Here is a 14,371-nt window from a genome sequence, read left to right as displayed (position 1 = left end):
TTTTTAGGTCAAGTTTAAGTTTTCTTAGCTGTAGCCATTATAGTTTATCATTTTGGGTAATTTGTGATCATTTTAGGACAAAAATATCATATTTCATCATTTTAATTTGTATGGGTTTAATTAGTATTTCTTCTTTATTTTCTTCATTTTCTACTATGAGTAGCTAGATACTTACTAGTGTTGTGACCCAACCCTAGTTTGTAAACCTTATGGGTATTTAATTTAATGCTTGTTTATGATTGGGTGTTTGTTATTTAGACTTGTTCATGCTATAATTTTAGAATTAATGGTTGAAAATATTGATTCATGCTTTTTTGACTTACTCTTTACTTGAGAAAGAGGGACCTAGTTTAAGAAAACTTGGCTAACAAGAAATTGGGCTAGTTAAGGATTTGAGTAGCCTAACTAAAGGGTTTGAACTAGATATAGAGAAAATCCGACTTGACCTCATATCAACTATTTAGCTTGATACCCATTTGGGCTTGAGAAGCCAAATTGGGCAAAATCACTCTATGATCGAGAGGTATTGAGTGGGTAACTTAGAGTTGAGAGCAATAATACACCCTAATTAATAAAATAAGTGTTAACATAATTAACCCACTAGGCGAACACCTAGGCGAATGTTACATCCCTAGGATTTTTACCTATTTGAAAACAACCAAGAACAATTAGTCAATTTTTAGTTTCATTTCTCTATTTGAGCATTGATAGTGTAGTTCATAGAAGTATTTTTCAACACAAACTTGTTTGGAAGTGTATTTAAGTTGTATCATCTTCGGGCATCTAGTATACACTCTAGCATCCATTGTTAGCTCCCTGAGGAAATTGAGCCCGACTCAGAGTTGGGTACTATTCTTCCAACGACCTCTTCCACTCATTGTTGAGTGTGGATTGAGAGTGGATCAATTTTTGACCCCGTTGCCCGAGAGTTAAAACGGTGTTAGCTATATATTTGAGCATGTTTTTGGAATATCTTCTTTCCATTCCATGGTGCTACTTTGTTTAAGAAATCATATGTACAAACATGGCAAACAATGAGCTCGAAATTTTTCCTTTGGGGGACTTAGACGGCGAGGAGGAACAACTAGACGAGGTACCTCAGAAGCCACAAGACAACCGAAAAGGCCGAGAACCACATGACAACGTGCCCGTTCCACCCCCACCTCCACCACGAGCGGCTCAACATCGGATATTGCCCAACAAATGGTATGGTAGTGCAATAGTCCCTCCCCATATTAGGGCGGGCAACTTTTAAAACACCAATATGATGCTCATATTACTTGAGCAACGTGGTTTCTTTACTGGTGCACAAACTCAAAATGCCTATAAACCTTTGAAGAGTTTTGTGGATATATGTTGGGGGAGCAAACAAACGAAAGTTTCCGAGGATGCATTGAGGCTAAGAATTTTTCCTTTATCTCTACGGGAGAAAACCTTGGATTGGTCGGAATAATTGTCGAACCATTCGATTCATAATTGGGATGAGTTGTTGGCCAAGTTCATTGTTACGTTTGTCTCTCCCAGGCACATGGCTACATTTTAAGATGAAATCTTGGAATTCAAATAAGAGCTGAATGAACCACTACATGAAATTTGGGAACGCTATAGAACAATGGTTAAGGAACGTCCGAACAACGATATGACAAAAAATATATTGCAACAAATATTTTATCGTGGGATTAACACAACCAACCAATGTGTAGTGAATCAAATAGCCGGTGGGAATATTATAACTACGCCTTATGAGTAAGCGTGTGATATTCTAGATGCGATGGCGGAGACGTCATCGGCTTGGCAATCCCCGGCCAATGTTCCACAAGGTGACCTGAACATGATCCACCTCAACAAAGAATTGCAAGACCATGGGCAAGCCATTGCCGAATTGATCGCTACCATGACTCAACTAGCAAAGGCCCAACTTAATCAAGTGCAAGCTACTAAGAATGTTCATGCTATGGAGGGAGTAAATATTTTAGTGAACAAGAGAAGGACCAAGGGCCCACAAATGCAAACTCGAGTGGAGAACTATGTGTAAGATGATGGCGGTTTTGAATAAGATAATTCTTATAATGGGCAAGAGGAAGAAGTGCAATATGTGAATAATTTTCAAGGGCAAAGAAACAACTTCCAAGGCTCAAACCAACAACAATGGCGATCATAAAACAATCATGGCAATTGGAGTTCTAACGATCAAGGAAATTGGCATAACAATAAAAACAAATCAACGGAATTGGAGTGGAAATAACCAAGTAAATTGGGGAGGCAACAACAAAGGAGGTTGGGGTAACAATCAAGGCAACCGGGAGTCGGGTTTTCAAAGGCCCCCAATGTATCAACGACCGAGCAACCCTCCTTCTTATCCTTCCCATGGTTCAAGTTCTTCAAACAATGAGATGGGACATATTGAGAATATGTTCAAGCAAATAATTGAAAAGAATGACGATTCGGATGCCAACTTTCCTCACACAACACATCAATTCGCAATCTAGAAGTTCAAATGGGGTAAATCTCTCAAGCTCTAAATCCTTATCCTAAGGGTGCACTACCAAGTGACACGGTGATAAATTCAAAGGGTGATAACAATACAGGGCATGTTATGGCAGTTATCACAATAAGTGGAACAGGCGGTAATGCACCTACCTCAAATGGAAGGCGACTTGTTGATGATGATCAAGTAATGCAAGAAGAAGAGATCACGGACAATATTGTTCAACCACTATAACAAAAATAGCTTTTACAGACTAATTTTTAGCGGCAATAAACTTATTGTCAATATAGCATTCCTAAGATTGAGATATTAGTGGTGGATCAACATTTTCCAGGAAAAGGTGCTATTTTATTGGCAATTAAGCGGAACGGCCAAAAATTCAACAATTGAATGCAATTTTTATTATTTCATCTTTCCCTCCCTTTTTTTTTCACAATAATCACCCATTCCCTCCAAATAGTTTCCATGTAAATTAAATAGATTCAATTAAAGAAGAAAATAAGAAATAGGGCTTTATCTCTCTCGACCGCGCCGCTGCCAATCACATCTTTCTCAGATCATCACCGACTGCCATCCCATGGTAACCCAACTCGTCTCTCTCACTCTCTCAGTCGCACTTACACATGCTCTCTCTCTCTCTCTCTCTCTCTCTCTCTCTCTCTCTCTCTCTCTCTCTCTCTCTCTCTTGATCTATTGCTTTTATATTATGGGTTTGATTAGATAAGATTTGATGAGAATGTAAAGAAACTTGGAGAAGAAAATTGGAATGCAATTTATTGATGAGATGTAGAAAAGAGTATTTGCAATGTGCTAATGTGATATTTTATTTTTCTAGAAAATTTAGTTTTTGAAATGTCTAATTGTTGAGGCTTGATGGGTCCCAAAATGTAGAGAATGGAGATGAATTTGGAGTTATGAAGGGTGTTTCAAATGATTTTTTCGGTTAATTAGAAAGAAGAAATCAAACTAAAAAGGTTATTCAGAGATGGAACTTTTGAAACAATGGTTTCGTGAAATGTAAGGTTATATCGTAAGTTAAGTTGTCTAATTTTGATTTGCAAGGCAACCTGATTATAGATTTACTAAACAACAGAGATTTGAGCATTAGTCACAAGGTCTAGTTATGAACACATATTAGTTTACTGAAATCAGGAAATTGAAAATTTTGTTCATATGTTAAAGTTTTTTCATGACTTTGCTCAGCAGAGCCTGGTGGATATTTCATTCCACTTGTTTCAAATTAGAACATCTTTACTAATTCTCTTGGAACATCCCTAGTCACTATGACCTGATAAATAACTTGAATACTATATCACCCAAAAGCATGTAGTGATGTCAGAATCTCTAATAGAATTGAAATTCACAATGCAGGTTTATTTTTGCAGCTACAGTACCTTCTTTTATAACAACAGTTTGCGATTACAATATATTTAATCACTTAATGCTATTTTGTTGTAGCTTTCTCATCTTAGAAAACTTTTGACTTCCATTTTACATAGTAATAAGCAATTTTGTGGCTCATTGTTTTCCACAACAATGAACTCTTCTCGCTCTTTCTCAATGAGACAACAACATATTCATGTGAGCAATTCGAAAGGTAAGTGCTCAAACTTCTACTATCTGTTCCTTGGATTTTTTATCATATGAGAATTATATTTTTTTTTCCTTAATCCCTTTGTTACGGTGGTCTATTTTTCTTTTATAATATTTCTTAAGTCAAGAGGAAGACTTGAAAGTTGCACAGCTAAGAAAGATTCTTTTTTATTGAAAAGGTAAGTCGTCAACAAAGTACACATTTTAGAGACAAGATGTGGTTGAAAGAGTTTGGTTGTTGAAGTTGTCAAGCGAATATGATTGAAATATACTCTACCACCCTTGTGTTAGATGTTTAGACATCATAGACTTTTAATTTCCGCCTAAGAGAGCAACCACCCTTAGGAAATTAAATTCTTTTCTTCCTTGTTTGTTCTTAAAAATGGTACCTTTTTTCAAATTCTTTAACGAATGTTTGATTAATTTTTTTGCCCTTAAAGATAGTGCAGATCATATAGGAAACCAAGTTGTTACAATGAATCGTAAAAGCCAAAGCTGCTCAAATTCAGTACTAATTCATAGATGCTTCCTATCTATGTAGGAACTTTATATCTGAGATTGACTATCTATTTGACTCAAGTATTTATCTTGTGTTATAGCTTTACCTCTATGGAAAAGGCTGAAATACATTTTGTTTATGTATTATGTGATCAAGAGATGTTCTGTGTCTTGCCATATTCTTCCAAGTAAATACCCTTATTTATCTTTATTGAGTATTCTTAAAATAAATTTCTACAAGAATAGATAGATGATGCTACACAACACACTTGACAATAAACATTCGGTTATGATTTCTAAGTTTACTAATCAGAATATTGTCCATGTAGGTAAAGGTTTTGCTACAGGAAAAATATGCCTAGAAAAAGTTGAAGTTATTCAGCTCACCAAGTTTAAGGAATAGTAGTTACCATTGTCATGCTCAACATAATAATATCTGGGAAATTACAACTCTTCCTCTATTCTAGGTATGACTCCATTCACTCTCAAATTGACTGACTGAAATGTTGGATAATTTGATAATCTAGAATAATTAGTTTCGTTACAGCATGAAGTATCAAACTTGGTCGTATCTTAGTGTTTGGTTTGTATCTCAATTTGTGTTGTCAAATAATTGTCTCTGTTATTTTTAAGAAATGTTTATTTATTATTATACTGCTAGCTTTTTCCAATTGTTTCTGATCAGCTTATTTACATGATTAAACTTGTGCTAAGTTGATCTATAACTATAGTAATAAAATTAAGTTGTCTGATACGCCTATGGTACTATGTGTGTTATTAAAAAAGGAGAATTTAAAAGGTTGCTTTCTGGAGCAATATCTAGACTAACTAAAGGATCCAACTTTTCTGGCCTACAACAACATCTCGGTAAAATCTCAATAAGTGGGGTTTGGGGAGGGTAGTGTGTACGCTGACCTTACCCCTATCTCGATGGGGCAGAGAGGCTGTTTTCGATACGATTGGTATGAGTAGTACAATTCTGCGGATTAGTGAATTTTGTTAAATGACCATTTTCATTTATTTGTTTGTTCCCTTAATTGATCAGGAAATAATGAATGAAATGTTGAGCAATTGTGAGTTTTGTTAAATGATTGTTTTCAATGTTTTCTCAGTTGTTGGGATTCATTTTAATTGGTTTTAGTTGGTAGCTCCTTTCAGAATATATTTACATATAGAATTACTAATTTGTTTTTCACTTGATTTCATCTTTTAACATACATTTATTATTATTTCAGGTCATACATCAATGATGTCCAAACTTTTAGCATTTGGAAGAATTCAATATAATGAAGAGTTGCGAATATTTATTGTGGACTTACGTATCTATTATTTTGTTATTGTAGGCATTCAATATGATTAGTTGTAATGATATTAGTTATTTAATTCAAATAATGTAATTTTATCTTTTATGTCATTGATGCATTAATAATATAGATTAGCACTTTTTTGTCTAGATTTAGTGAAATATTATGTTTTTTGTGAATTATTTTATAGTATTTCCCAATTCAGAGATAGTTTTAATGACAATTAAAAGGTTGTTAAATTGTACCTTTCATCTGCCACTAAAAGGGTTATTATTTCTCGATAATATAATTGACATTATAGATAATAAAAATAAGCGTAGTGCAAACTTAATTACTTTTTGCATGAATTTAGCAACCATTATAATAGTTGTTAAAGTATGTAATTTTAGAGGCAATTTAATTTGATTTACCAGCAATAAAAATAGGCGCTAAAAGAGCAAACTAAGCATTTCTAGAAATGGATTTAGCAGCCATCATAATTGCCACAAACAATTGCCGTTAAAGCTAATGATATTTAGCGGCAATAAATCATACCTTTTACCAGCTTTTGTGAGAATGGCCGCTAAAGGCTTTGCCGACCCCGGTTTCAGCGGCTAAAGACCAATGGTCGGTAAAGGATATAGCGGCCTTTTTTATTGCCGCTAATGACCTTTTCTATTACCGCTAAAGCCCCTTTTTGTTGTTGTGAACCAAATGACAAAAGTTCAGATTAATATTGATGAAAGTGTGGAAGATACCCAAGAGGAGGTGAACCCGTCTAGGGAACGCATCATTGGCATACTGGAACCGTTAGTGAAACAGGCAAAGGCACCATTGCCTATGCCTCCACCTCCATACCCTCAAAGACTTGCCAAGTAAAATAGGGAGAATCAATTCAAGAAGTTCATTCAAATGATGAAGAGTTTTTCAATCAATGTGCCATTGGTAAAAGCTTTGGAACAAATGTCCGGTTATGCAATATTTATGAAAGATCTTGTGACAAAGAAGCGTCGATGAATTTTGAGACTATCAAAGATTATTCATTCATTGGCTCCTAAGTTGGAGGATCCCGGTGCTTTTACGATTCCTTGTACAATTGGAAGTGTCGAGTTTGCTAAAGCTCTTTGTAATCTTGGAACAAGTATAAATTTAATGCCCTATTCGGTTTTCAAGACTTTGGGGATTGGGCAACCAAGACCCACTTCTATGAGATTGCAAATGGCCGATCGTACCATGAAAAGGCCGTTGGGTGTGATTGAAGATATTTTGGTTCGGGTTGATAAATTCATTCTTCCGGCGGACTTTGTCATTCTAGGTTGTGAAGTTGATTATGAAGTGTCAATTATTCTTGGAGACCTTTCCTTGCTACGGGTAAGGCTCTTTGTAATGTAGAAGCCGAAGAACTCACTTTCCGGGTTGGTGATAAAAAAGTGGTATTCCATATGTGTAAGTCCATGCAGCAACCAAATAGCAATCAAGTGTGTTCTTTTGTGAATTTGGTGACCGATGTTATTCTTGATTATACAAGTGCTACTATCAATGTGTGATATGTTGGAGGCCGTTTTGCTCAACTTTGATGATAACGAGATGGATGATTTCATGGAATGTGTGAACTCTTTCCAAGGAATGGGGTCGTACAACTATGCACCTCGAAAATTATCTTTAGATCTTGAAAATAGGAAGACTCCTCCCACAAAGCTTTCTATTGAAGAGCCACCTACCTTGGAGTTGAAGCCATTGCCTCCACACCTTCGATATAAATTTCTGTCACGACCCCATTTTTTCTCTGTAGAAAGTCGTGATGGCATCTAGTCTCTACGACTAGGTAAGCTTAAAATTTGACATCAATTAAACAGATATAAATAACAAAATACTCAACCCAGTTTGAATAACTCATATAACTACTAAAAGCAAAGTCTCAACCATACAATCCCCAAGAACTGTGGAACAGAGTCATAAGCACTATGGAATAACTAAAACATATGATACATCACTGTTTGTGAGAAAATACAACAGTAAATGAGAATAAGGGAAGGGGACTACGAGGCTTGCGGACGGCAAGCAGGCATACCTTGAATCCTCTGGTAAAATCAGCTAGCAGGAAATCTCTACTGACCAACATTAGCTGACGTATCTGGATCTGCACAAAACGATATGCAAAAGTATGAGTATACCACAACAGTACCCAGTAAGTATCAAGACTAACCTCAGTAGAGTAGTGACGAGGCCAGGTCAAGACACCTACTATGATATGAAATAGACAATATAAAAATGTAATACGGATAAGTAACAGAATGTGAAGAACAACTGATATGGAACAAGATAATAGCAAGAACTAGTACCGGAAGTTAACAATAGAAATGACATAAGAGAAGCAACTAAAGTGCTATAACGATCATGTACGGGCTACAACTGCTAGAATAATAAAGAATGAAGCAAAAAGAAATATTCCTTCCGTAACACTTTGCAATATGAAACAGACAACAAGAAAAACAACGAGGTTCCGCCTTGGGTATAGTGAAAACAAACGAGGTACCGCCTCGTATAATCAAGAATCACAACCGAGGTACTGCCTCGTATTCATATTTCTCAATTTCAATCACAATCTTTCCTTATACAGCCGCGTGAGCCATACATTTGAAAATAGGTTTTGATTATAGTTTTCCCGAAATAGCTCCACGCACTTTAGCTATCTTATGACGCCGCGTGACTTCACGTAGTTCCCCTACAAGCAACACGCACATAAGTCCCAACTTATACCGCCCCATACACATTAACCCCAAGCCTTATACCGCCGCATGTGTGTCAATATCATATCACAATAATAATTCACACCACAAGTGCCCATATATCACAACTTGCCAACAACAACAATATCAATGTTTCCACAACAATAGCTCATGGCTCCAACACATTGTATACGAGAATATCAACAACAACAATGGATGAAAAATGCTCAACAAGATAGATGTTTCAACAATAACCAACATCGCCTCAACGTATTAACGACTTCCACAACTTCAACACCAAATAACTCAACAATGAGAGAAATAATGTATAACTATAATATTAGATAAGACTAACTTCACAGTAAAGAGATAATATTCAACAACGAGTGGAAAATAATGGAAATCAACAAGTAAATGGATAACATGAACAATTACTTCAACAATGATAATTAACAATGAAGAATAGCATGTAACAATAAAGGAGACAACAAGTTCAACTAAAGTATGAGAGCAATTAGCAAGTATGATGTAGAACAAGTACTAAACAAGTCAACTAAAGCATTTAAGGATAGACTAACACAATTAAATGTAATTTGACTATGAGAGTTTAGAACATAATAGGACATTTCAATTAAAGCATGGAAGTAGTCTAAGTAGCCTAAACCGGTCAAATACTACGTACAACCCGTGTACCCACTCGCCACCCTGCGTACACGGATTTTACTTAGCACAATTGAATCAAACAATACCAATCCTAAGGGGTAGTTTCCCTACACGAAGTTAGACAATACACTTACCTTACTTAGGCCAATTCAACACTCGAAAATAGCTTTTCCCTTAAAATCCGCCTCCACACGGCTAAAATCTAACCAAAATCGACTCAATATCATCAAACAGTGCTAGGGAATTCAATTTCAATAGATAAAGTTAGGATTTTTATATTTTTTCAGAAAGTCAACAAAAGTCAACCCGGGGCTCGCCCAGTCAAAACCCGGGTTCAATGGTAGATTCCATCTACCCATGACCCCACGAGTTCATATATGTGATTAGTTTAAAACTTCGAGTCCAAATCGACTCTCAAAACTCAATTTCTTATTTTTCAAAAACTTGACAAAGTTTCATAAATTTCTACTTTGATTCACATGATTTTGATGTTAAAATCTAAGATATGTTGATAGAATATGACAAGAAATTGATTAGAATCACTTACCCAAGGTTTGTAGATGAAAATCCCCTCTCTAAGTACTACTTCTTACCGAGTCTAGGGTTCAAAAATGAGAGAATGAACTCAAAATTTCCGTCCCTCAACTATTTGTCCAGTAGCAGATGTCGCATTTGTGACTGAGAAGAGTTGAGAACAAAGTGGCGGACGGGTGGGTAACACGTGGGAATCTGCCGAACAGTTCGGGCCAAATCCTGAAGAAAAATGAAGTAAGCATGGCTTTGATTGCGCGCCTTTGGAATACATGGATCGAATCAGAGTTCACGCCGCCCGCCCTGAACAAATATGAGGCATGGGCCACAGGTCGCACATAAGCCGCCAGGTCCTTTTATATTTTTTATTCGGATCAGATTTATGTTGGTTTCGTTGGGAGGCTCGCGTAGTTTGTTAAGTCAGCTCCAAAAGGATAAGTTGCGTTGGAATTGATAAAATTCCGTGGAATTCATAATTGCATAAAAGGAATCAAAGTAGTGGCTGCAAATGCGAAGAATCACTCGCAAATGCGAAGACCCTTCCATATTTGTTGTCATCGAAATTGCGATAAATAATTTGCAATTGCGAACCATGGACCTCCGCAAATGCGACCATATTGATCGCAAATGCGAACAAGCTTTCCCCAGGTGCACTTCACATGTGAACACTGGGTTCGCAAATGCGAACCCAGCAGACTTGGCCTACCTTCGCAAATGCGACCTCAGACCTCGCAATTGCAAGATCTGAGGCCTATGCAGAAACCGACAACTTTGATTTCAAACAACACTCCGCTAAGCGTTCGAAACTCACCCGAGCCCTCGGGGATCCAAACCAAATATCCACACAAGTCTGAAAATATCATATGAACTTGCTCGCGCGATCAAAATACATAAATAACATCTAAAACTACGAATTGGACTCTAAAATGCATGATTTTAAAAGAGATTTTCATGAACTTCTAAAATTTCAAATAAGCCTCCGAATCCTATCAAATCAACTCCGAACGATGCCAAATTTTGCAAACAAGTTTTAAATGCCATAACAGACCAATTCCAAGTTCCAAAATCAAATCCCGAGCTTAATAGCTAAAAGTCAACCTACGGTCAAACTTTTTGACTTAAAATTGTTAAATTTCGGCAAATCAACACAAATTAGCCTATGGACTTCCAAAATCAATTTCGGGATTACGCCCAAGTCTAAGTTTTCATAAAAGTCAAAGTTTGGTCAACATTTTCAAGTTTAAACTTCTAAGTCTAGAATCAAGGGTCCAATCAACCCGAAAGCTTCCTAGAACGAAACTAATCAACCCTGTAAGTCATAAAGACATAAACGCACAAGCGTGAAGCAATAAAAAGGGCAACGGGGCGCAATTACACAAAACGACCAATCGGGCATTACATTCTTCCCCTCTTAAAACAATCATTCGTCCTCGAACATGCATAAGGACATACATGAAGTGGTGAATAGATGAGGATAATGACTCCGCATTGTAAAAACAGTCTCCCAGGTCGCCTCCTCTACCGGATGACCCCTCCATTGAATCTTCACTGAAGCAATATCCTTTGATATCAACTTCTAGACCTCCAGGTCCAAGATAGCCACATGCTCCTCAATATAAGTCAAATCCTCATCCAACTGGAATGTGTTGAAGTCTACAACATGAGACGAATCACCATAATACTTCCAGAGCATAGAGACATGGAACATCGGATGAACCGCGGATAAACTAGGTGGCAAGGTAAGCTTGTACGCCACCTCTTCAATCCTCTCAAGGATCTCAAAAAATCCGATATACCTAAGGCTCAACTTGCCCTTCTTTCTGAACCTCATCATACCCTTCATGGGTGAAACCCGGAGCAGGACTCGCTCTCCAACCATGAATGAAATATCGCAAACCTTCCGATCCGCATAGTTTTTTTGTCTAGATTGGGATGTATGAAGTCGATCCTGCATCATCTTCACCTTCTCCAAAGCATCTCAAACCAGATTCGTGCCTAATAACCTAGCCTCTCCCGGCTCAAACCACCCAACTGGAGAACGGCACCATCTCCCATATAGAGCCTCATATAGAGCCATTTGGATACTCGACTGGTACCTGTTGTTGTAGGAAAACTCCACAAGTGGAAAGAACTGGTCCAAAGCATCCCAAAAATCCATAACACAAGCACGATGCATATTCTCCAATATCTGAATAGTGCGCTCGGACTGTCCATCCGTCTAAGGGTGAAATACTGTACTCAACTCAACCCGTGTGCCAAGATCACGCTGTACAGCCTTCTAGAAATGCGACGTGAACTGCGTACCTTGGTCAGAGATGATAGATGCTGGTACTCCATGAATTCGGACAATCTCGAGGATATAAACCTGAGCCAGCTGCTCTGAAGAATAGGTAGTCACTACCGGAATGAAATGAGTCGACTTGGTCAACTTGTCCACAATCAACCATACTACATCAAACTTCCTCTGGGTCCGTGGGAGCCCAACAACGAAGTCCATGGTGATGCACTCCCATTTCCACTCAAGAATCTCAAGCCGCTGATGCAAACCACCCGGTCGATGATGCTCATACTTCACCTACTGACAATTTAGGCACTAAGCTACATACTCCACTATGTCCTTCTTCATCCTCCTCCACCAATAGTGCTGCCTCAAGCTCTGATACATCTTAGCGGCACCTGGATCAATGGAGTACCGCAAACTGTGGGCCTCCTAAAGAATCAACTCACGTAAACCATTAACATTGGGCACACATAATCGACCCTCCATCCGTAACACACCATCATCCCTAATAGTAACCTCCTTGGCATCGCCATGTTGAACTGTATCCTTGAGGACAAGCTGATGGGGGTCGTCATACTAACGCTCTCTGATACAGTCATATAGAGAAGACGGAGAAACCACGCAGGCAAGAACTCGACTGGGCTCCGAAACATCCAATCTAAAAAACTAGTTGGCTAAGCCCTGAACCTCCAATGCTAATGGCCTCTCTACTACCGGTAGATATGCTAAACTACCCAAACTCTCCGCCTTTCGACTCAAGGCATCGGCCACCACATTGGCCTTCCCAGGATGATATAGAATAGTGATATCATAGTCCTTAAGTAACTCTAACCACCTCCACTTCCGTAAGTTAAGATCCTTCTGTTTGAACAGATGCTGTAGACTCTGGTGGTCGGTAAAGACCTCACAAGGAACACCTTACAAATAATGTCGCTAGATCTTCAATGCATGAACAATGGCTGCCAACTCCAAGTCGTGGACTGGATAATTCTTCTCATGGGTCTTCAGCTGTTGAGATGCGTAGGCAATCACCCTACAGTCTTGCATCAGCACCGCACCAAGGCCAATACGTGACGCATCACAATACAAAGAATAAGACCCAGATCCCGTAGGCAACACCAACACTGGGGCTTTGGTCAAAGCAGTCTTGAGCTTTTGAAAGCTCGCCTTACACTCCTTGGTCAATCTGAAAGGAGCACCCTTCAGGGTCAATCTGGTCATATGTGCAATAATAGATGAGAAGCCCTCTACGAAACGACGATAATACCCTGCCAGACCAAGGAAACTCTGGATCTCAGTAGCTGAATACGGTTTGGGCCAACTGTGCACCGCTTCAATCTTCTTCATATTTACCTTGATCCCTTTACTCGACACCACATGACCCAAATATTCCACCGAATCAAGGCAAAATTCACACTTTGAAAACTTTGCATATAACTTCTTCTCCCTCGAGGTCTAGAGCACGATCCTCAACTGCTGCTCATGATCTTCCCGACTGCAGGAGTATACCAAGATGTCGTCAATAAACACAATGATGAAAGAATCGAGATAAAGCTGGAATACAATGTTCATCAGGTGCATAAATGATGTTGGGGCGTTGGTCAGCCCGAAAGGCATCACGAGGATCTCGTAGTGACTATACAGAGTCCTAAAGGCAGTCTTCGGAATATACGGATCTCGAATCTTCAACTGATGATAACATGACCGTAAATCAATCTTGGAGAACACATTAGCACCCAGTAGCTGATCAAATAGGTCATCAATGCGCGTCAATGGATACATGTTCTTCACTGTAACCTTATTCAACTAACGATAATCAATGCACGTGCGCATGAACCATCCTTTTTCTTCACAAACAAGACCGAAGCACCCCACGGTGACACACTAGGCCGAATAAATCCCTTATCAAGCAACTCTCAGCTGCTCCTTTAACTCCTTCAGCTCCACTGGGGCCATACGATATGGTAGAATAAAAATGGGCTAAGTGCCCGGCAATAAGTCAATACCAAAATCAATGTCACTGTTGGGCAGCATGCCCGGAAGATCTGCTAGAAATACATCTGGAAAGTCTCTCACTATAGGAACTGACTCAATGGTAGGAATATCAGCACTGGCATCCCGCACAAAGGCTAGATAAGCATTACACCCTTTCTCAACCATCCCTGATCCTTTAGAAATGATATAACCCTGCTAGGAAAATAATCTAATGCACCCCTCCACTCTAACCGTGGTAATTCTAGTATAACCAGCGTCACAGTCTTGGCGTGACAATCATGAATAGCATGATAGGGTGACAACCAGTCCA

At 38.4% G+C, this 14,371-nt stretch overlaps 1 long non-coding RNA gene across 1 annotated transcript; it reads left to right on the top strand.

Moving 5' to 3' along the window:
• The first annotated feature begins 3,076 nt into the window (after positions 1-3,076).
• Positions 3,077-6,011, top strand: LOC107772040 (uncharacterized). Its single transcript, XR_001644969.2, has 3 exons — positions 3,077-4,767; positions 4,909-5,046; positions 5,815-6,011. It is a non-coding gene; the product is annotated as an uncharacterized LOC107772040 (long non-coding RNA).
• The last annotated feature ends 8,360 nt before the right edge of the window (positions 6,012-14,371 follow it).

This window comes from Nicotiana tabacum, chromosome 15, assembly GCF_000715075.1.
Source record: "Nicotiana tabacum cultivar K326 chromosome 15, ASM71507v2, whole genome shotgun sequence".
In the NCBI taxonomy this organism is placed as follows: Eukaryota; Viridiplantae; Streptophyta; class Magnoliopsida; order Solanales; family Solanaceae; genus Nicotiana; species Nicotiana tabacum.
The sequence above is the reverse complement of the archived record's forward strand: the minus strand, read 5'-3'. Positions and strand labels throughout refer to the sequence as shown.